This window comes from Monodelphis domestica, chromosome 6 (genome assembly GCF_027887165.1).
Source record: "Monodelphis domestica isolate mMonDom1 chromosome 6, mMonDom1.pri, whole genome shotgun sequence".
Taxonomy (NCBI): Eukaryota; Metazoa; Chordata; class Mammalia; order Didelphimorphia; family Didelphidae; genus Monodelphis; species Monodelphis domestica.
Genome location: NC_077232.1, coordinates 263971835 through 263995433, shown reverse-complemented (window position 1 = coordinate 263995433; position 23599 = coordinate 263971835).

The window sequence follows — 23599 nt, the reverse complement described above, 5'->3', positions numbered from 1 at the left end:
GGAAATCAATCAAGATGAAGGAGAAAATGCATAAAGAGAAACACTGGCCAGAAAGGAGCACCTTTGAAGAGAGGTAGTAGGTGAGTAGATTGACACAACCCATCCAGGAGCAATGGCAGAGTTAAATTTAACTCTAGAGCAAGAGTACAGAACTGAGAGTAGGAAGGGGAAGGCTAAAAGACTGGCAGGGACAAAGTAACTTAGGAGAAAGAGAAGACCAGAAATTTGGAAGTTAAGTAAAATGTGACTTCGGTTTTTCCTGAAATAGAAATCTCATCCAGGAGAGGTAGTCACCAGTTAGGGAAGAGGTCTCCAGGACAAATATTTCTTCAGGGCAGAAAGGCAGCTGGCAGAGAGGAAGAGAAGGTCAGAGCTGACTTAATGTTGTCTACAAATACTTTTCCTACATATGACTATCACAGATTGATTTGACTCCTCAAGCCAATGACCATAGAATATGGAAGCCATAGAGTAGTGATGTTTTTATGTCTCCTTCTCTTTCCATCCTTGACACTTGGAAATTCCACACAGCTCCTTTATCCTCTCAGCTGTAATGGATGTGACAAAAACAGAAAGGTCAAGGGTCCATCTAGCAATGGGCATGTGATAGTTTGACGGCATGTTGGCATTGCCAAACTTCTTGGGTGACTAGACCCAGAGTGATGCAGTCTTTGATCCACATTGGACTCTTCAGAATCTTTTTTACCAAAGTATACATAGGATTCAAGTTTCTCTCACCTCCAGTCTATCCTCCATAATGCTTACAAAGTGATTTTCCTTAAGTATAGATGACTATATCAATAAATCCAGTGACTCCCTATTGTCTCTAGGAGCAAATATATATTCCTTTGTTTAACTTTTGAAATCCTTCCCAATCTGACCCCCCTCCAATTCCTCACCTATCTTTCTACTCTCACTATACATTGCTCCCTCTCTCATACTCTACAATTCTGCCACAAACTGACTTTCTCTCTATTCCTCACACATGCCATTTCATCTCCAATCTCCATACTATTCTCTTTGCCTGGAATCTACTTCCTGCTCATCTCTCCCTCAGAGAATCCCTCTCTTCCCTCGAGAAGGAGATGAAACACTGCTTCTATGTGAAGCCTTTTCTGATTTAACTCTAACCAGCAATGAAATGAATCCAGAAAATAAGAGGCGAGAATAGTTGATGGCTAGTCTAACGCTTTTATTTGATTGATGTGGAAACTAAGCCCAGTAAGAGAAAGTTATTTGTTTTGGTTCACATAGAGGTTATATCCACATATCATAGCCACCATGCCCTTCAATCATGTCTCTTCTAGGCCTGGATACTTACTATATCCATTTGGTAAAATTCCATATTAGGTGAGGCAGTACAGTATAGTAGAAGAACTGTATACTGTTCATCAGAAGAGTTTGGTTTGGTGTTCTGGCTTGATCTCTCTCACTGTTTTTTGACAGACTTACTGATCAACAACTTTTTAAAAAACCTTTACTTTCCATCTTAGAATCAATACTGTATATTTATTTCAAGGTACAAGAGTGGTAAGGGCTAAGCAAAGAGGGTTATGTGATTTTCCCAGGTCTCACAGTTAGGATGTATCTGAGGCCAGATTTGAGACCAGGATCTCCTGTCTCTATGTTTTACTCTCAATCTACCTAGGTCCTCCCTGACCAATACCTTCCTGAGCCTTAGATTTCTCACTGCTAAAAGCACAACAAATATTTGTACTGCTTGGCTCATATAGTTAAGTAAAAAGGGGGTTTTATAAATTGTAAAGCCTATAAAAATGTAAACTATTTGTATATCATCCATCAACATGGACAAAAAATCAGGCTTTCTAAAAATGAATAAAACATAGTACCAACACCTTCCTTCATCCCCTTCCTTCACCTCTTCAGGACAAACTTGGGAAGGCAGAGCTGAATGATGCATCATTAGAGTGGAACACACATCTTTGGGCATCATCTTGAAATTGTATCTACTTGCAGCGCCTATTATGTTGCGCTGAACTTACTAGATACTTAGTAAATGTTTGCTCTTTGGATGATTATTATGATGATATCTTCCTCTTAGTCTTTTAATTTATTTAGTTAATACATGTCTAGCTTACCCTTCCCTGCCACTGTTTCAGTATGAATACAATAGGTGAAACAATGTTTTTTTTTAACCCTTACCTTCCTCATAGAATCAATACTGTGTATTGGCTCTAAGACAGGAGAGTGGTAAGGGTTAGGCAAAGGGGGTAAAGTGACTTTCCCAGAGTCACCCTCACTAGGAAGTGTCTGAGGCCATATTTGAACCCAGGGCCTCCAGTCTCTGGGCCTGGCTCTCAAACCACTGAGCACCCAGCTGCCCTGGAAATAATGTTACAAGGGGCAGTTGGTTTCTTTTCTGTCTGTAACCCTCCTTCCAATTTCATTCCACTATACTTCTCCCTAAGATTTTATGAAGCAATTTATTATTATTAAGAGTATTGTCCATGGCTAATATACCTCTCTGTTTTACAGGAAGATCAATAGTGAGGCAATTATAAGTCTCTTTTGTCTCATTTTGGCAATTGCCTGTCATCTGTTAAACTTCAGCATGGAATTGTCATAATCAGTGTTGACATCCATTTGTCATTTTCTAATTCTATGTCAGGTTGGAAATGTTTTAATAGCAAGTTAAATATTTTTTCTTATTCCTTCTAGTTTTGTATTCGCTCTTAACAACTAAGTGATCTGATGGTCCACAGAACTGACTGAGTGATATCCTATCCATTAAGATGAAATCAAGTTGATTTATTTTACTATATCTAATCTCTCTTCATTCTTTTTTTTGAAGAAAAGATTGTGTAATCTACAAGTCCTTAGCCTTTTTCATTTCTTTTAGTCATCTTCCATTATCTTTGCCTTTACACTCAAGTCTCCACCTTATAAAAGTATATATTGCTTTAATTTAGAAAATCTAATTTATTTCATCAAAGAATTTTTTTCCTTTTAAACATTATTTTATTTGGTCATTTTCATACATTATTCATTGGAAACAAATATCATTTTCTTTTCCTTGCCCCCCCCCCCCCCGCCACCCCTCCCATAGCCGACTGCGTGATTCCTCTGGGTATCACATGTGTCCTTGATCCAAACCCATTTCCATGTTGTTGGTATTTGCACTAGCATGTTCATTTAGCGTCTCTCCTCAATCATATCCCCTCAATCCCTATAGTCAAGCAGTTGCCTTTCCTCGGTGTTTTTACTTCCACCGTTTGTCCTCTGCTTGTGGGTAGTGTTTTTTCTCCTAGATCTCTGCAGATTGTTCAGGAACATTGCATTGACACTAATGGAGAAGTCCATTACGTTCGATTGAACCACAGTGTATCAGTTTCTGTGTACAATGTTTTCCTGGTTCTGCTCCTTTCACTCTGCATCAATTCCTGGAGGTTGTTCCAGTCCCCACGGAATTCCTCCACTTTATTATTCCTTTGAGCACAATAGTATTCCATTACCAACATATACCACAATTTGTTCAGCCACTCCCCAATTGAAGGGCATCCCCTCATTTTCCAATTTTTGGCCACCACAAAGAGCGCAGCTATGAATATTCTTGTAGAAGTCTTTTTTCCTTATTATCTCTTTGGGGTACAAACCCAGCAGTGCTCTGGCTGGATCAAAGGGCAGACAGTCTTTTAGTGCCCTTTGTGCATAGTTCCAAATTGCCCTCCAGAATGGGTGGATCAATTCACAACTCCACCAGCAATGAATTAATGTCCCAACTTTACCACACCCCCTCCAGCATTCCTTACTTTCCTTTGCTGTCATGTTAGCCAATCTGTGTGAGGTCATACCTCAGAGTTATTTTGATTTGCATCTTTCTGATTACAATAGACTTAGAACACTTTTTCATGTGCTTATTAATAGTTTTGATTTCTTTAACTGAAAACTGCCTGTTCATGTCCCTTGCCCATTTATCAATTGGAGAATGGCTTGAGTTTTTGTACAATTGATTTAACTCTTTGTAAATTTGAGTTATTAGACCTTTGTCAGAAGTTTTTGTTATGAAGATTGTTTCCCAATTTGCTGCTTCTCTTCTAATTTTGTTTGCATTGGTTTTGTTTGTACAAAAACATTTTAATTTGATGTAGTCAAAATTATTTATTTTACATTTTGTGATTCTTTCTATGTCTTGCTTGGCTTTAAAGCCTTTCCCCTCCCAAAGGTCTGACATGTATACTATTCTCTGTTTACCCAATTTACTTATGGTTTCCTTCTTTATGTTTAAGTCATTCACCCATTCTGAGTTTATCTTGGTGTAGGGTGTGAGATGTTGATCCAAACCTAATCTCTCCCACACTGTCTTCCAATTTTCCCAGCAGTTTTTATCAAATAGTGGATTTTTGTCCCAAAAGCTGGGGTCTTTGGGTTTGTCATAGACTGTCTTGCTGAGGTCACTTACCCCAAGTCTATTCCACTGATCCTCCTTTCTGTCTCTTAGCCACTACCAAATTGTTTTGCTGACCACTGCTTTATAGTAGAGTTTGAGATCTGGGACTGCAAGGCCCCTTCCTTTGTATTTTTTTTTTCATGATTTCCCTGGATATACTTGATCCTTTGTTCTTCCAAATGAACTTTGTTATTTTTTTTTCTAATTCAGTAAAAAAGTTTTTTGGAAGTTCAATGGGTATGGCACTAAATAGAAAGGTTAGTTTGGGTAGGATGGTCATTTTTATTATGTTAGCTCATCCTACCCATGAGCAGTTAATGTTTTTCCAATTGCTCAAGTCTAGTTTTAGTTGTGTGGAGAGTGTTTTGTAGTTGTGTTCATATAGTTCCTGTGTTTGTCTCGGTATATAGATTGCTAAGTATTTTATATTGTCTAAGGTGATTTTGAATGGGATTTCTCTTTCTAGTTTTTGCTGCTGAACTGTGTTGGAATTATAGAGAAATGCTGATTACTTATGTGGGTTTATTTGTATCCTGCTACTTTGCTAAAGTTGTTGATTATTTCTACTAGCTTTTTTGTTGATTCTCTAGGATTCCTTAAGCAAACCATCATATCATCTGCAAAGAGTGATAGCCTGGTCTCCTCATTGCCAATTTTAATACCTTCAATTTCTTTATCTTCTCTAATTGCTACTGCTAGTGTTTCTAGGACAATGTTAAATAATAGAGGTGATAATGGGCATCCTTGTTTCACTCCTCATCTTATTGGAAATGCATCTAGTTTATTCCCATTGCAGATGATGTTTGCTGATCATTTTAGATATATACTGTTTATTATTTTTAGGAAAGACCTTTCCAGAGAATTTCTTAACTCCACTTCTGCAGCAACAGAGAGAAGTGGCATATATGTTGTAATTCTTTCCATACTAATCTTTTTGTAAATACTTATGATAAGTATTTCAATATGAGATGACCAGATGTCTTATGAAAAGATATTTCTTGTTGTTTTCCGGTGATCAGTAAAAATCAATTCTTCCAAGTCCTTTATTTGGTTCCCTAAGGAGGACTTTAGAGCCCTCTTCTTTCCCTCTTCATGGTGAGAATATCAGGATTGCTATAGTTCTCTTCCTCTAGTAATAAATCCACTTGTTAGTGATTAGACAAGAGTTTCACACTTAGAAGGACTAACAGTTAAGTTAATGTCTTAACAGCCTAAAAACAGCGTGATTCTTAACACCCTTTGTATTCTTCTCTTGTCTCTATGCTACTATCATTACAGAGGCAGAAAGGGGTCACATAGAATGGAGACCCATTTCACATGTTTTATTCTTTCACTGGTTGCTGTGACTAAAGAATTAGACATTAAATGCCCAGTCTACTGATGTTAAACCTCTCCAAAATTGGGTTAGGTGGTCCTCAGAAAGCAGACCCAATCTGTTGCTGGGACCATATATTTCAAAATTAGGTCATCTTTTTAAAATACTCTTACCTTCTGTCTTAGAATCAATTCTATATATCGATTCAAAGGTAGAATAATGGTAAGGGTTAGGCAATGGGGGTTAAGTTTCATGCCCAGGGCCACACAGAAAAGAAGTATCTGAGGTCATATTTGAACCTGGGATCTCCCATCTCTAAGCCTGGCTCTTTATAAACTGAGTAACCTACTTGCCCCTGCTGTACAGCTTCTGAGAGCCTAGGGTCAGCTCTGTGTTATGAAGAAGCAACATGCTACAAGATAAGTTCTTTAATGGCCTTTTAGTTCTAACACATGTCAATGGAGAAAGGTCACTTTTGGTGACAGATACTATTCCAATCTAAAAAGGTGGTAGAAACAGAAATGCAGATCTTCTTTCCCCAAAGAGGGTATATATCTTTATATCTATATGTCTATATATAATGTACTTTTTTAATGAAAAGGATATCTTTTTTATATTGAAGCTTAGCGAATTTGTAAATTTTTGGCTATGTGTTTAATAGAAGAAGATTCTGGATTATAGATTCTTTTTTTTTGTTAAAATCCTAGGCTCAACTCGTGAAAGTCCCAAGTCATAGGTTAGGTCATTTGTGTTATGAACTTGAAACTCAGAATTATTATCTTTTGGAAAGTATTGATCTACTTTAGAATCCTCTCTCTCTGTCTCTATCTCTTCACTCCTTCCTTTATCATTCCCTCTATCTCTCTCTTGCTTTCTCTCATTTTCTTTCTTGCTATCTTTCTTTTTACCCTTCTTCATCCTTCTCCCTCTTTCTCTCCTTCTTGCTCTCTTTCTACCCTTCTTTCTGCCAGCCAAGTTCATTGAGTCTATTTGCAGAACCAAATGAAAATCAATCCCCTTCTTAGGCAAACCTTCCTGTAGCAGAAGACTCTATGTTTGGTTACAAGAGCTGAAGTCTGTGAAGTGAAAGCCCAGTGGTTATTTCTCCCTTACCCTGAGCTTAGGGCCAGCCAAAGTGCTTTCCACCACATAGCGATGAAAGGAAGGATCAAACAGTTCTCAAAGTAAAGCCTCTATCAGACTTGCCTTTTCTATATATAGAGCAGTGCAATAAACACCATTGTGGGCTATTTGTGATTTGCCTGCTGGGTATTGTGTGCGTGTGTGTGTGTGTGTGTGTGTGTGTGTATACATGTGCATGTTTGCACACCCATATACATATATAGACATATATATATGTATGTATGATTCACATTCATAAAATATTTTTTATTTGCAGAGCATTTCTAAATATACACATGGACCCCTAACTATAGATCATTAACTTTTAAAAAATCATCAAGTTAACAAGTTGACATTTGTTATCTTTTAAAGTGCTGTCCAGTCAGCTACTGTTGGGTTCCCCAGATAAAGTGACCTGGAGGGGCCCTTGGAATCAGAGCAGATTAAATAAATGAGACTTAGATGGGAAAAAAGGGTGATATCACTAAGTGAAGTTGGAAATGTCTTTTAGATCAGGTCCCTAATGTGTTGAATCCTTAGGAATGGCTCTTTTCAAAGAATCAGAAAAGGATACATTTGCCCAAGAATATCAGATGTGTTGGTGGCATTGGTTTCTAAAGAATTTCCTTAGTGGTATGAGAGATGGCATTTATAAATTTTTGGTCTCTTGCTGATTGAAGTTCATTTTGCCCCATTAAAAACTTAATTCCTTACAATTGATTGCATCTCGGGGCATCTGGTAGCTCAGTGGATAGAGAGTTTAGAGATGAGTGGTCCTGGGTTCAAATCTAGCCTCAGATGCTTCCGAGGTGTGTGATCCTGGGCAAGTCACTTAACCCCCATTGCCTAGCCCCTACCACACTTCTACCTTAGAAACAATACATAGTGATGATTCTAAGACAGAAACAAGGGTTAAAAAAACTTGATTGTTTCCTTAACAGTGATGATTCTGAATGGTCAAGGAAAAATATATGATCTTCCTTTGTATGACCTCTTCTTTTGAAATTAAACATCCCCCCAAAGCACATTTCCATAAACACAGCAGATCACAAAAGAGATTTATATGTGAAACAATGAATCTCCATTTCAGTCCACTCGTTTTTAATAAATACGTCATGTATTTTTTCAATACTATCCTGTTTATCTGTTTCCTTCTGAACTTTCTCCTCTTCTGATATGTGCATTTCAAAAGATGTTTGAATTATCCTCTTTTTAAAATCAATGTTTCTAATCTCTTTTCTCCCAACCCTACCCAATTAAAAAAGAGAAGGGAAAAAAAACCCAGCAAGCACCTTGTAACAAACATCATCAAGCAAAACAAATCAATTGTGCTCTACTTTCACCTCAAAGAGAGAGATTCTTTCTCAGTTCTGGATTTACCACCTTCTCTGGGAGTTCCCCCTCCCCATCCTGAAAAATAGGGATAAAGTCACAGCTGTGTGTAAACCTACAGCAACTGAGGACAGGAAATCAGTAATACGAGCTCCAATGGAAACCATGGAAGAATTGTAGGGAAGGAGGATGTGATTGACAGAATTGAAATGTTGCCAGATCCTGGGGTTTAGCACCCCCTACTCAGACAGAGAGCCCCATGGAAACTGAATCACCACAAGTGGTCAGGATCTGAGTTTTGTGGTTGTTCTGTAAGATGACACTCACAGGAGTTTAGTTCCCCCAATGCCACTCAGGGCCAAGTGAATCAGAACTGTATGAAGAGGCTCTGAGTGAATGGCCACCACCTTCCTGGCCTCCAGATCCTCTGCCTTCATTCTTCTTTCCACTAATTCCTCCCTTTTGGCTCATGAAATCAATCTAAAAAACTAGGATTAGAAGTCTTTGCCTTGAAGGAGACAGAAAAGGAGATGGAGAAGCAGAGCAAGAGACACAGAGACTGAGACAGAGAGTGAGAAGTGAAAGCCTAAATATGGGATAATATTGAGAAGAGAGAAGCTGCATAATCCAAGGTCCACAAAATGATCCATTAGGAGGCCTAGTTTTGTTTTGATTTTTTTATTGTCTGTTTGTTTTTGGTTTTTTTGCTTTTCCTTGCCAATGACAGGTGACATTCAGAATTAATTCACTGAATGTTTGTATGCCCCAGTTTTTCTGTCTGCAAAAATAAGCAATAGAATATCTAGGCACATATTAAGAATATTGTTGGGGAGTAGGGGCAGCTAGGTGGCTAAGTGGCTTGAGAGGCAGGTCTAGAGATGGAATGTCCTGGGTTCAAATTTGGCTTCAGATACTTCCTAACTGTGTGACCCTGGGCAAGTCACTTAACCCAAATCACCTATCCCTTACCACTCTTCTGTCTTGGAACTAATACATAGTATTGATTCTAAGACAAAAGGATTTTAAGTGAATATATATGTATATATGTATATATACATAGTATAATATGTATAATACTATATACATAGTATTGGTTCTGAGACGAAAGGTAAGGATTTTAAATATATATATATATGTATGTATATATATATATATATATATATATACATAGTATCAAATCTGAACTCAGACACTTCCTAGCTGTGTGACCCTGGGCAAATCACTTAACCCCCATTGCCTAGCTCTTACAACTCTTCTATCATGGAATTGATACTAAGACAGAAGGTGAGGGTTTAAAAAAAGAAAAAGGATATTGTCATATAAGTGTCCAAATTTAGAAAACATATCAGTAAGGGAATGATTAGGCTCAAGAGTAAGATCACAGACTTGGAGCTGGAAGAGTCCTTGGAGATTATCTAGTTCACCCTCCTCATTTTACAACTGATGGACTTAAGGCCAAGAGAAGTAAAAGAGACTTTCCCCAGGGTCACAAAGACAACAAATGGAAGAGGTGAGAGCTGAAACCAGGTCACAGGATCATCAATTTACTGAAACATTCAAATCCACCTCCATTTTACAGACCATGAAACAGTCAGGGAAATGATTAGGGAATCAGCTAGACATACACACATACATTTACATATCAAGTGATTGATATGTACAAGGCATTGGGCATGTTTCTCCCAAATGGGCAAGAGATGCCTGGTGCAGTGAGCTCTGAATGGCTGGGTGTTTTCTAGCTGCTGGTCTACTGGCTAGTACACCCCAGATTACATGGCACTTTCCAACTCTAACAGGTGTTCCTGGACTTTCTTAAATTTCAGCACAGGCAGCAAGATAAAAAGGTTGGGAGTAAAGAGGTGTGAGGGGGTTAATGTAGTAGTGGGGAGGAAGCTCTTTGGAAATGGGCTGGCTTTTATTGGCTTTTCTGGACAATAAACTCACAAAGGTGTATGTGTTCCATTGCCAAAAATGACCAGTGTTCAGTTGCTAAATTGCTAGATAAGAGACATATAAATCCTTGGACTGAGAAGGAGAACCTACAAAGAAAGCAATTCCTCCAAGCCTTTCTCTCCTACTTCTATTTGTCATTATTTATTAATGTTCTCGTTGCGGCAATTTACACACCTAGCTACAGAAAGATGGAATTCAATTCAAGTTTATGAAACACGGTCTATTGAGAATGTGGTACTAGGACCTGGGAGAAGTAATCAATTTCTATAAGACACTACAACTGAGCTGTGACACTTCTTGTCTAGTAAAGGCATAGAGTGTGCACAGGCAAACACATATACATACATATATCTGTGTGCATGTATACATGGACATACTTGAAATACTTGTGCTAGATAGTGCTAGATAGATCTGGCAATACAACTACAGTTGATCCTTTCCACATCATAACTTTCCTCATCATGGTTTCAATATATCCTGTTTGTAATTAAAGTCTATAAAAGGTTGATGGCTGACTTGAGTTTTCATTTAGGAATTACATAGCTGAATTCCTTGGCGAACTTAAATTAATATATATCAGTCTTTTAAAGTGATTTCCTTGTCACACATAAGAAATTAAATGGGAATTTGGGGGGGGTAGTTTTGTGGAAGATGCAGACTACATGTGAAGGGCAACAGACAGAAAATGTTTAAAAACTCCAAAATGCATATTTAACCTAAATCTTACAATAAGATGCTGTAAACACTCCAGAAAAGAAAAAAAGGGGAAAAAATCTAAACTTCTCTGGAACAAAGAAAGGGCCCCCAAATTTTACCCCGATCTTCCAGATTGCAGAGACCCTATATCCTAGACCCGGAAATATGAAAGGGATAACTGTATTTTGTTCTTTGTATTCTTTGTCTGCTGACTTTTGACTTTTACTTTCACTTGCTGATTAAGGGCATCTAGAATTTCTGATCAGCATTTATTTTCTAGATCCCTTTCTACGTGGTTCATTTTTTCTTTTTTCTTTCCCCTTAATTGGGAGATATAACAACCAAGTTTTCTGTTGTGTGTTCCAGCTAGATATTTTATATAGCCATCCAGTGTGTTCCCTTAGATCTTCATTATCTCAACCATGACATTTCTCTTATGAGGGTGCTTGATGCCTGTCTGTCCCTAGAGATAATCCTAGATAGTTCCATCTTTTTTTCTCAAGGTTCTTACAATACAATCACTGCTGCCTATGCTGCTATATTCAATATGTACACAGAGTCCAAGGTTTCCAAGTTTTTCATCAATCCATTTCTCTTACTGAAATTTAAGACCATAGATTTAAAGTAAGAAAGGGCCTCTAAAGCTACTGAGTGCAATCTGCTCAATTTCAGATCAGGATATTGAAACTCAAGGAAGTTAAATGACTTGCCCAAGGTCACATAGGTAGATTCAGGTGCTAGATTTGAACTTAGGTTCTCTAATCACAGAACCAGGGCTCTTTTGCATTATAACTGAGATAAGACATTGCATATACCATCTATAACAATATCTGCTTTGATTCTTCCCTTTTGCATCTCAGAGGAAACATTAGGACTCAGATAAGAAAATATCCATCCTCATTCTCCTTTTCCTATTTCTTCTACAGACCACTGTAGACCATGCCTAGTAGGAGGTGTGATCATTGTCTGAAGTTCTATTTCCTTCTTGTGCAGGAGCCAGAAGCAGCACCATCAAATCATAGAATCATATGCAAGAGACCTCAGGTCCAATCTAGTTCAAACTCCTCACCCTATAGGCAAGGAAACATTGAGACTCAGAGGTAAATGACTTACCCAAGGTTATACAGGCAGTAAATCATAGCAACCAATCAATGAGCAAACATGTATTAAGTGGTAGCTAGATGATGCAGCAAATAGAGTGTGGTGGGTCTGTACTGGGAAGATCTGAGTTAAGTTAAAATTAAATTAGTTTCACTACTAAAAGTATTATATTTTATGAGGTTTATTAAAGATTATTAGAAATCAAGGATAAAGAAATACAAAATAAGAAAAGCATGTGCCTAGGGCACATTAGCCCATTCACAACCTATTCACTACATCTTGCTTGCCAGGTAGAGAGACACGTGTGCTTAGAAGTGGAAGAAGAGGGCAAGTAGGCATTACAGCCAGTTTAAATACAAATTCTGATCTCGCCCAGGTGGGAATCTCAGGTGAGATTATAGGGAATTCTGGGAAGTACCAAGGACTTCTGGGGATTGAAGTCTAGGGTTCAAATCTCCATTTTTACAGTTAAAATTTAATAACTATATGGCACCTAATCTTTTCCCTCAATTTTCTCAACGTAAAAGGAGGGAAACAATACCACCTATCTTCCAGGTTTGTTGTGAAGATCAAATGAGGCATTATTTTAAGTGTTTATCACAGTTCCTGGCATACATATATCAGGGGCTTAATAAATGCTTGTTTCCTTTCTTCCTCCCTTTTTCCCTCCCTCCCTCCCTTACTTCCTTGCTTCCTTCCCTCCTTCCTGCCTTTCTCTTTCTTTCATTCTTTCCTTCCTTCCTTCTTTCTTTCTTTCCCTCTTTCTTTGTTCTCTCTCTCTCTTTATTCTTTCTTTCCTTCTTCCTTCCTCCCTCCCTCCCCCTTCCTTCTTCCCATCCATCCTTCCTTACATTTTTCCTTCCTTTTCTTTCCTTCCATGAGCCAGACTTTGAAGTAAGCCCTAAAGATACAAATATAGTGCTTTGTGGGTCATGGATGGTGGAGGTGGACATTCAGAACAGGTGTAGATATCTGCCCATTTCCTGTTAGTCATTATTACTTTTAATTGGCTGTTCAGCCAGAAATCCATAGATACATTAAAGGGGGGGGGGTGATTCCTACTCTTCAGGCCCCCTTCTTCCTGCTGGCCTTGAAATGTAAGAACAATTCCATGAGCTCTGGGAGATTGTGTGGGAGGATTCATTTCCTTCCACCTGGCACAAGCCATGAGCTCACGACCTCTTAGGCTGGACTGTGCATGAGAAGGGACTCCCTCCCATTCATGTCTTCTTTGCTTCGGTACAGGGTCTTGTGAGATCTCAAAGGGTCGATGGCATTATCCCCTTCCAGGACCCTCTGGTATCAGGAAAGTGGAGCAGAGTAAGTAATAGCAGCATCAATAGCAGAGACCAAGAGGAAAGAAGAGATATCCAACCAGAGAGATATCCAATGCAGAGATATAGAACCAAAGAAACACACAATACAGAGAGATATACCACTAGAAATACCGGCTTCACTTGGTGTTGTTTATTAAAGAGTGGGATGACATGATCAGACCTGGCCATGCTTTTGGAAAACCACGTTGGCAGCTGTGTGAAGGATAGGCTGGAGAAGGAAGAGACTTGAGGCAAAGCAATCAGTTAGGAGGCAATTGTTATAGTACATATAGTACATAATGAGTGCCAGAGGGAGGCTTTGAACCACTTTCACCACGTCATGCACCATTGACAAAGGGTGGCAGTTTAATATTTTTATACAGTGTTCTCTAGGAATCCTTTCCTTGGAGTCTCTGAGACCCTTTCTGGGGGTCTAGGCGACCAAAATTATTTTCATAATAATACTGAGATTTCGTTTCTAATACAGTAAATAATTATATCACCAAAATAAAAGCCCTCTGTGGAGATCTCAATAATTTTCAAGAGTGTAAAGGAGTCCAAAGACCATTAAATCTGACTATGGCTGCTACAGAGGATACTGGTCAGCGGCTCCTCTTAGTGCCTTCTTTGACTGCATTTCTGGATATCCTGTCTATATCTGCTTCCTGTGAGGTAGAGAGATACTAACTTCTTGTGTTCAGGCGATTTGGCATATGCATACAAGTGTGTGTCATCACACTGCGCTTTAAGGAAGCTTGCTCCCTTCTGACTCTAAAATAAAATTCCTTGTATCCCTGCGGAATCTGACAGAATTAGACTGTCATTTAACTCAGGCTGTCATGGCTAGTCAAATACTCTGAGATGTTTGTATGGAAGGCATTCTATAGCTATGGAACATTTCTATAAATAGGAATCCTCAGCATTAGGCAAAAATTTTCTCAATATACTGTTTTGTTTTAAACCTTTACCTTAAAATCAATATTGTGTATTTGGTTCCAAGGCAGAAGGGTGATAAGGACTAGGCAATATGGGTTGTGACTTGCTCAGGGTCACACAGCCAGGAAGTATCTGAATCCAGATTTGAACCCAGGTCCTCCTACCTCTAAGCCTGGTTCTCAATCCAATGAACCACATAGCTACCCACCCCTAACATGTTGTGTTAAGAAATTAGGAAACAAATCAGCCTTTCACTAATTTCTGAAGTACTAAAGAGTCTATTCTATCTATTCACCAACATTTTCCAAACCATTCTTCAGAACCTTAGTGTTTCATAGAATGAATACTTAAAAATGGCAATACTAGTGATATTTCCCTTTTAAAGATATAAATATCTGGGAGAACATTGTACACAATGGATGATGATTATCTGTGAAAATTTGGCTACTCTCAGCAGTGTAATGCTCTGGGACAATCTTGAGGGACCTATGACAGGGAATGCTGTCCACCTCCATTGGAGGTGTGTCTTTGGCTTTATTGGGGGGTTTTGGTTATGTATGAGTGTGCTCTTACAACAGTGACCAATATGGAAGTGCTTGCATGACAATAAAAATGAAGAATTAATTAATTTTTAAAGGTATTAAATATGAATATGTGATTTTGTCAGTGTGGCTATTCTCTCAATTGCTGTGAGTTGCAACTCCTCCTGGCATCCCAGATCATTTTCGTTCAGATTTTTTTGTGGATCTCCTATTGAGGAGCCTTCTAGATACAATACACATTTTCCCCCAAGACCAAATGAGCTTAAGAGAAACTGTTTTACCTTAAAGAGAATAATGGTACATTTACCAAATATGGAGTTTAAAAAGCAATTTGTTCACAATGTAAATAGAAAGAACAAAACAATAAAATACTAAACTGACCACAAATTATTATGACCGCATGTGGCCCACAAGATGAGAAGAGATAAGAAACTATACTTACCTTCCTTTTTGCAGTGGTGAGAAGCTATGGATGTAGAATGTTTTATATACTGTTAAATTTTATTACTGCATTAGTCATGTTAAACCTTTTTTTTCCTTTCCAATTCCTTTTTTTAGTGGAGTTGGAACGGCTCACTAATAAGGAAACATTGAAAATGAAGGTGATATGAAAAAAGAGCTCAATAAAAATTGTGTATAATTTTAAAAAATAATTTGTTCTATGAGATAATTGGAGAACAACCAGCAGGAAGATGCATGGTTTCTAAACTAGTTCTTCCATCTAATACTGGCTATACTTGGGCACTGAACACTTGGCAGACTTCTTGAATGGACAGTTGCCAGGTCTGATTCTGGGTTTTCCATTTTGCTTTTGCATGCTCAAGTATCCCCTAAATCATGGTATTCACTCCCTGATCCCAACCCATGTCATCCAGCACAAGTTGTCATGCTTTTCCTTTGAGTTTTATTCATTGACTCATAAATAATCTCTTTACCTAGAAAGGATGGTAACTCAAGGTCATGCTGGAGGTAATTGAAAGAAAAGCACTGAACCTTGCTGTGACAGCTGCCTTGGACAGTTAAGTAGTCTTTCTACTCAGAGCAGATGGCTCTGAGGCTGCTATGCAAGCCAGCCCCGTAAGACACAAATAAATGTACAAAGCTGCTGGGACTTTCCACAATGAAATGTCCTGCAAAGACATTAGACTATTGCCACCACATACATGCTGCTTGTGTAGCATCACCTCTGAAACTACTTCCCCTTGCATTGATGAGACAGACCCTCAAAAGACACTAGTCATTCTCAGAGTTCTAAGGGTAAGCCTAGGAAGCTGGGACTTCTAGTATTATCATTAATGAGTCCTCAACTGAGGCATTTCCCGTGATTATCAGCCAAATCGCCTCAATTATTTTCACCAAAGATATTTATAAACATATCCTAGTAAGAACAGTGCTTGCAAAGTGTTGTCCCCAAAAGTATGGGTCATGCTTTCCCACAAAAACACACAAGGTCCCTGGGACCCTGGGAAGAGTCTTAGAACAAACCTAGAGCATGTTGGTAGAGAGGAGAAGCACACGTGTAGAGAACATTTGTGGCCAGAGTTTGTGGATAAACTCTTGAGTCCATCCTTCTTTGCTCATGAAGCTGCTTCTGCCCTCAAATGGCTAGTTTTCTTTACATATTTGTATCCATGTTTGTCCATCTCTGTACTCCATGTGTTTTCTGGGTACATAATCTGTTATTGGTCCAGACTTTCCAGTAACATGGTAATTGGAAGCTGGAAGAAGGGAGAATACAACATCTAATCTAAGCGTTTTCTACTTTGCTATCCTCTCATACAGGTACAATAGTTTGTCTGAAGGTGTTCCTGAGCCTGGAGGACTCCACTAATTATATGTTCAATCACTGAACTGAACAATTGCTGAAATTTCCCCCACTATTTAAAGGCTCAGGAGTGTGGTTCACTTGTTCTTTTTGACCCAATTAAAAAGGCATTTACTCAGAATAAATGGATCATTGGGGAGAAAAAAATCTTGTTTTTTTATTTTATATTTTAGATAAATTTTTATTTATTTCATTACATATTTTCCAATTATGTGTAAAAACGTTTTTATATTTATTTTAAATTTTTTTAGTTTTGATTCCTGGAATGCTCTCTCTCCTCCCCTCTGACTACTGGCTTCCTTCAGAAGTCACCTAAAATTTCACCTTTTACAAGAAGATTTTCCCCATGCTTTTTAATACTAATGTCTTCTCTCTTAGATTACCTTCCATCTACCCTGTACATATTTTGTGTGTATATAGTTTGTTTGTATGTTGTCTTCCCTATTAGATTATGAGCTCCTTGAGGTCAAGGACCAATTTTGGTTTTGCCTTTCTTTGTATGCATAGCACATGGTACTTTGCCTAAAACATAGTAAATGCTTAATAAATACTTTTTGACTGACTGGTTCTTTTTGGCGTACAGTGTAATCCAAGCAAAGATTTAGACAAAAGATTTCTATTTGTCTCTTTCCATAAGCAGCACACAAAATACTTCCTGTGATCCCTTTCATATATAAGGCAGTACCATTCAAAGGCCAAATAAAAATTCCTCAGAAGTCTTTCACTGCTGGGCACCCACATTTTTCCAAAGAATTCCTACCAGTGGACATGAAAATCCAAAAGAAGTTTCTAACTTATCTTTCGTTTGGACAAATTTATCAATTTGAAAAGAAAACAGTTTTGGGAAGTTCCAAAGAAGCTCTCGAAAAGGAATTAAGCTCTCGTGTTTCTAGACAAGCAAATTCGCCTTACTCTATGTACTTGTAGTCTTTAAGAATCTCAGATAAATTGTCTCAGCTTTTATCACAACGAGGCAAATAATCTGTCCTTGTTGGCTATGGAGGGGGCTGAAGCAGGCATTGTAGAGCACTCGAGAGTTTGATCAGAAATTAAAGACGCCAAGGTCATACACTTCATCTCAGGCCATTACAAGTCACCCTGACTTCTTTTTTGCCACTGAACTTCTATGACTTTGGAAGAGAGAGTGAGGCTAATGACTTTGTGAAATTCTGCCTCACTCAACTCAGATTCACAGGCAAGTCAAGACATCATCCCATGATGTCATTTGTCCTCTTCAAAAAATGAATGATGAACAACACTAAAGATACAATATATAGAATAGAGAACAATGAGAGAGATGAGGAATTTATCAGGTGCTCGATAAAACTTTGCTTGAGCAAAAAGAGAAATGAATACTGCCTTCCACAGAGTGGTTATTCTATACTGTACATGTTTGCTGCTTCCTTTCCACAGAAAGGAAAATTAGCTTGATTTCCTCTCCTTAACTAATACTCACAAAATACAGTATGTTGCAGTCGAAAAGCCAAGAGGCAGGAAGACAGGAGTTCACATGCTGGTTGTGTCCTTTATCAAATCACTTAAACTCCCAGTGCCCCAGCCATTGAGTTTTTCCATGCTGGGAGTTCCCTATATCAATGAAACTCTCTTCCCCAAATCATAAAAACCCCCAAATTAAAGTATTATGAACAAAACATGGAAAGTTATCCTGAGGAAAGATATATGTATAGATGCAAATTATACCATAAATAACATACACGTGTACATATAATGTACATGGTATCTATTTATAAAAAGCCATTAAAAGATGTTTTTTCAAGTGCACTAAAATTAAAGTAGAAGGAATTTTCTCTTGGAGGGGCAGTTATCTAAGCCAACAAATTTGCTTAATATAGAGCTTAATAAAAATTACTAAGAACTTGTATTTGATGGTCACAAAAAGATAGCACTTCTTTGGTAAATTCAGGACTCTCAGATTTTCCTGGACCCCTGAAATTCTCCTGATGAAATCTCTCTCTTTTTATTGGAAATTGAGGAGTTCTAAAAGGGTCTCAGGGTTGAAGAAAAGCAAAAGAAGAAAGGTAGTTTAAGAGCCTGAAGATAGTTTGCACCAGCCTTGAACTTCAGCAGGACACACCCCTCCCCATCAGCCAAGACTAGACGATGTGTGTGTGACCTGATTCACATTATACACCAATGGAAAAATTCCTAGTGAATATTATACCCCCAGTGAGAGAAAGGAGAACAGCAGCATGCCTGCTAGAAATACAATCCTATTCTGAATCCTTGATTCAGATGCTGAATCAGGACTTGCTGTAAAAGTTTTCTAGCAGAAAACAGGCTTCCAAGTAGAACTGATAGAGGGAAAACATCCACCAAATCCAATGCTATTAACTCCAAATTTGCCTGTTCCTGTGCAAATCAGAACTGCCCTTTGACATGAATACTTGTAACAGCTGACATGATGGGCAGAGAATCACTTTCTGGCTGGCCAATTGGATATGTTGACTCATCAGAATATGGATTATCTAATCTTGTTTGAGAAAATAATGTGGCTAATGCACAAGGTCCTTTGATTAAAGCAATTGCAATTTTTTAAGAAGCCAAAATCATATAGGTTTAGATTTGAAGAGGAAAACATATTTTAGAAATGAAGAGTCTGTTTTGAGGTGAATTTGTGAATGAATTTTAAAATATCCACTTTTATAAGTGGGAAAAACTAGAAAAAGTTTCTGATATCTCTTCTTAAAAATTCAAATAAAATTGAACTATACATGTCAATATTTCATGAATAAGCAATCTGTGACTTCCCCTATGTAGAGAACTCTCCCTAACAATATATGTTGCTGACTATAACCTTTCTAAGACATAGATTTGGTGCTGGAAGGGACTTTGGAGGCCATCCAGTTCACAACTGTCATCTTACAAATGATGAAACTCATTTTAGAAATATTAAACAATGACCAGCCATTTGGCTAGAAACTGACCAAGGTTACACTTGAACTTGATTCCTTTGACAATATTGCTTTTTCCACTACTGTGGAGTGAGCACACATCTTTTTTTAATTGATTTTTATTTTCCAAATAAATTTAAAAGTTCCAAATTTTCTCTTAGCCTTCACCTTTCCTATACTCATTGAGAAGGCAAGAAATGCAATACTCATTTAACATATGAAATCATACAGAACATTTCTCCATATTTCTGTATTAGCCATGTTCTAAAAAAAGGTATGAAAAATAAACAAAGGTAAAAAATGTTTCCATCTGTACTCTGATGTCCTTTATGTGGAGGTGGATAACATTTTATATCATGAATCCTTTGGAAATGTGGTGAATACAATATAATGATATTTTGGTTCTGGTAATCTCAGGTCTTCCTTACTCCAGATTTAATACTCAATCTACCACTATGCTCTGCCACCAATAATATTGCCATACATGATAATTAATAATTGTTGAACTGAATTGAATTATAATATGCCAACTCTTATTTTTTAAGCTGTATCTGAGATTCCATTAGTGGAGGAAACCTCTCTGCCTCTACCAAAGGAAGATGGCACAACCCTGTATCAGGAAGGCTGACTCTGGCAAATTTTTGTGCTTAGGGATTCTGAGGTTCAATGGGCTAAGTCCATTGGCTGTCTAAATTAAGTTCAGCAATAATATCTTGAGGCCTTGAGAGCAGGGGTTCACAATGAACCCCTGCCCAGATTAGAAAAGGAACAAAAAGTTGGTTCCTCAGCAGATCAGACAGAGTAGGTTTGTATGAGAGAGGAAGGAAGGAAGGAAGGAAGGAAGGAAGGAAGGAAGGAAGGAAGGAAGGAAGGAAGGAAGGAAGGAAGGAAGGAAGGAAGGAAGGAAGGAAGGAAAGAAGGAAGGAAGGAAAGAAGGAAGGAAGGAAGGAAGGAAGGAAGGAAGGAAGAGGGGGGAAGGAGGGAAGGAGGGAAGGAAGGAAAAAGAAAGAAGAAAGAAAGAAAAAAGAAAGAGAGAGAGAGAGAGAGAGAGAGAGAGAGGGAGGGAGGGAAGGAGGGAGGAAGAAGGAAGGAAGGAAGAAGAAAAGAAAGGAAGGAACATAAGGATGGGGAAGAAAGTTAGGGAGGAAGGGAGAGAGAGAGAGTGACCGAAGGAGGAAGAAAAAGAAAGAATGAAGGGGAAGAGAGAAAAAACGACAAAAGGAAAAGCCAAAGATCAAGGGCCCTAAAGAAATAAATAACTACATCAAAGTCTTCTGAACTGCAAAGCATGAAGGGTTGCTCGGCTAGTTTGCATATACACTTTTTTTTTTTTTACTAAAGAAGGAAAAGCTTGAAAAAGGAGGGAGACAATCTAAACATTTAGAAACTGAGTATGATTTTTAAAGAGCTATCAATAGGGGAAATTTAGGGAGTTTAGACTTTTTTATAAATGAAAGGTATGTCCCTTAGCGTCAGGAGGCTCTCACTGAGGTCATAGGAGCTAGGAAAAGGAATCTACTGGAAGTGGAAGACAGAAAGCAGAATGGAAGATACAGCAGGATGACTAAGACTGTCCTGCAGAGCCATGACAGTTAGACGCAGTCAGGCAAAAGAAGGCACTGGCTAAATGACTGTGGATGGTCAGAGGGAGACAACTGACTTCACTGCCCCGGGCTACAATAATAGCCACTGCCCTTCAGCTGCCCTGGAGTTGGAAAGAGCTAATGTTTCCCAAAAGGGCTTTTTGCTCTCTGCCTCCCCCTGACTTGAGAAGGAAAAGAGAGGGGCTTAACAGCTGCTGTGGTACCCTAGTCTACAAGCTTACGGAGTCAGCTTTAACCATGTTCTCTATTTTGATTGGACCTTGTAGCTCCACGCAAGTACTGATATAGTGTGGAATGTAACATTTGTGCCTGTTACCATGACATGGCAAGTCATTATATTTGCCTCATTGCATTGGGGGAAGGGGGGGGGGGATACTCAATCCGACCCAAATGACTGACTGGTCTGGTCTTTATAGCCTGTTTGATGAATTTTCCCTCTAGCTTAAAAAGAATAGCTTTTTGCATTAAGAGCTAATGCTTTCTAAATGTCATTTAAAGGGTGAGGGCTAATTGAAAGAGTTTGTAAAGACTGTTCCAGTAGAAAAGAGGATTCCTCGAGCTGAAGAGTGGTAAGGATCAACAGCCAATAGGCAGAGAATCCCTTTTACACGGCACAGGTTTTCCTGAATGGACCAATAACTTTTAAGCCTACATTCTGGAACTGTGGGTTTTATTCTAGGCCTTTGGGTTTTTCCTCTCTTCTGTCTTTCCTTGTCAGGTCCTTATAACCATTCATCATTATTGAGTTCATTAATGGGAGAGTACAATATAAGTTTACATGTATATTGTTTTTATATTAGTACCTATAATATTACCATTTCTTTTGCCTTCTTAAGTAAATAACCATAGTTAAGATCTAAAAATATCATCATGGGTGGTTGGTCACCTATACTTCAAGTACTCTGGGAATGTATTGAGATGCCTTGTGAGTAGCTTATTATAAGGGTAGAAAATACATTGGATGGGGGCATATGAGCTAGAGTGGTAAGAAAGGAAAGTATATTTTACTTCTACAGAGTTACCCTTAGGACGTCAAAAGATTTTGAATGGGACTATGTGGTGGTGGTGGTGGTGGTCTACCTCACACTTGCTAGTGTGAGAACACATTGAAGTAAGCAAATCAAACCCAGAGGAAGAATGGAATGATTGCATGTCCCATGCAAGGAGGAATATAGTATAGGATGTGGCATTTATGACTATTTCCTTGACCTTACAAGTCGCCACATTTTACCCCTACACATTGGGAAAAAAAAGAGAAAGAAATGTTCAATCTGACCCAAAAGGAACTTATATTTCCCCCAAACCATCCCCCTCCTCCAAGCATCTCTCTTTCTCTTGAGGAGACCACCAATATTCAAATCACTCAGCTTTACCATTATGGAGCCATCCTTGACTCTTCCCTCTCATTCATCTCAATATCCAATCAGTTACCAAGTCTCATCCATCTATCACCATAGCACTTCACATTCATCTTCTTCTCTCCACTTTTAAATGGTCTTCCTGCTTATAGTAGCTTCCCTCTCCAATCCATTTTCCATACAGCTACAACATTGCTATTTCAAAAATGCTGATCTTACTAGGTTACCCCTTATTCAAAAGTCACTAATAGCTCCCTATTACCTCTAGGATAAAGCAAAATCCTTTGCCTGACAACCAATGCCCTCTAAAGTATTGCTCTCCTTTCCCTTTCTTATTTTTATTCCATATTACTTACCACCATACTCTCTCCTTTCCAATCAAATTGGCTTGCAAGCTGATGCTCATATACAAAATAGTTTCCCATGTCCAGAATGCACTCTTTCCTTACCTCCACCTCTTAGGATCCCTAATTTCCCTTATTGAACAGATCAAGTACCACTTCCTATTTGATGCTTTTCCTGAATTCCCCAACTTCCTTAGTTGTTAAGTAAGATGGTGTAATGGACTGTTGTACACTAGATTTGAAATCAAGAAGATCCCTCTTTAAAGAGTTCAAAAACCAGTTTCATACACTTACTCATTGTGTGACCCTGGGCAAGTCACTTTAATCCTGTTTGTCTCTGTTTCCTCATCTGTAAAATGAGCTAGAGAAGGAAATGGCAAAACACTTTTGTATCCAACAAGAAAATCCCATGGATAGCTATGGGCTAAAGGGTCATGAGAATTGGAACCAACCAAATGAGTAAATAACAATTAAGTAGTGTTTTCCCTTGAGATTACTTTGTCTAAGAATTACAAGTATTTGTATATGCACATTTATATATTTATATTATAATTTACATATATATGTATATCTGCCCCCCAATGGAAACTTTATGAGATCAAGAACTGTTTCCTTTTTTACCTTCACTCTCCCAGTGTCTTGTATATAACAAGAAATGCTTGTTAGATGTTTGTCAAAACTGATTCCTATTCATTTCAGGAATTATTAGTCATTCTTGCTCTATAAACAGAATTAACACAGAATATAGAAACAGAGGACCCCTGTTCAAACCCTGGCTCTATTTCGTATTGCCTGTGTGACCTTTTTAAATTTTTTAATCTCTCTGAACATCAAT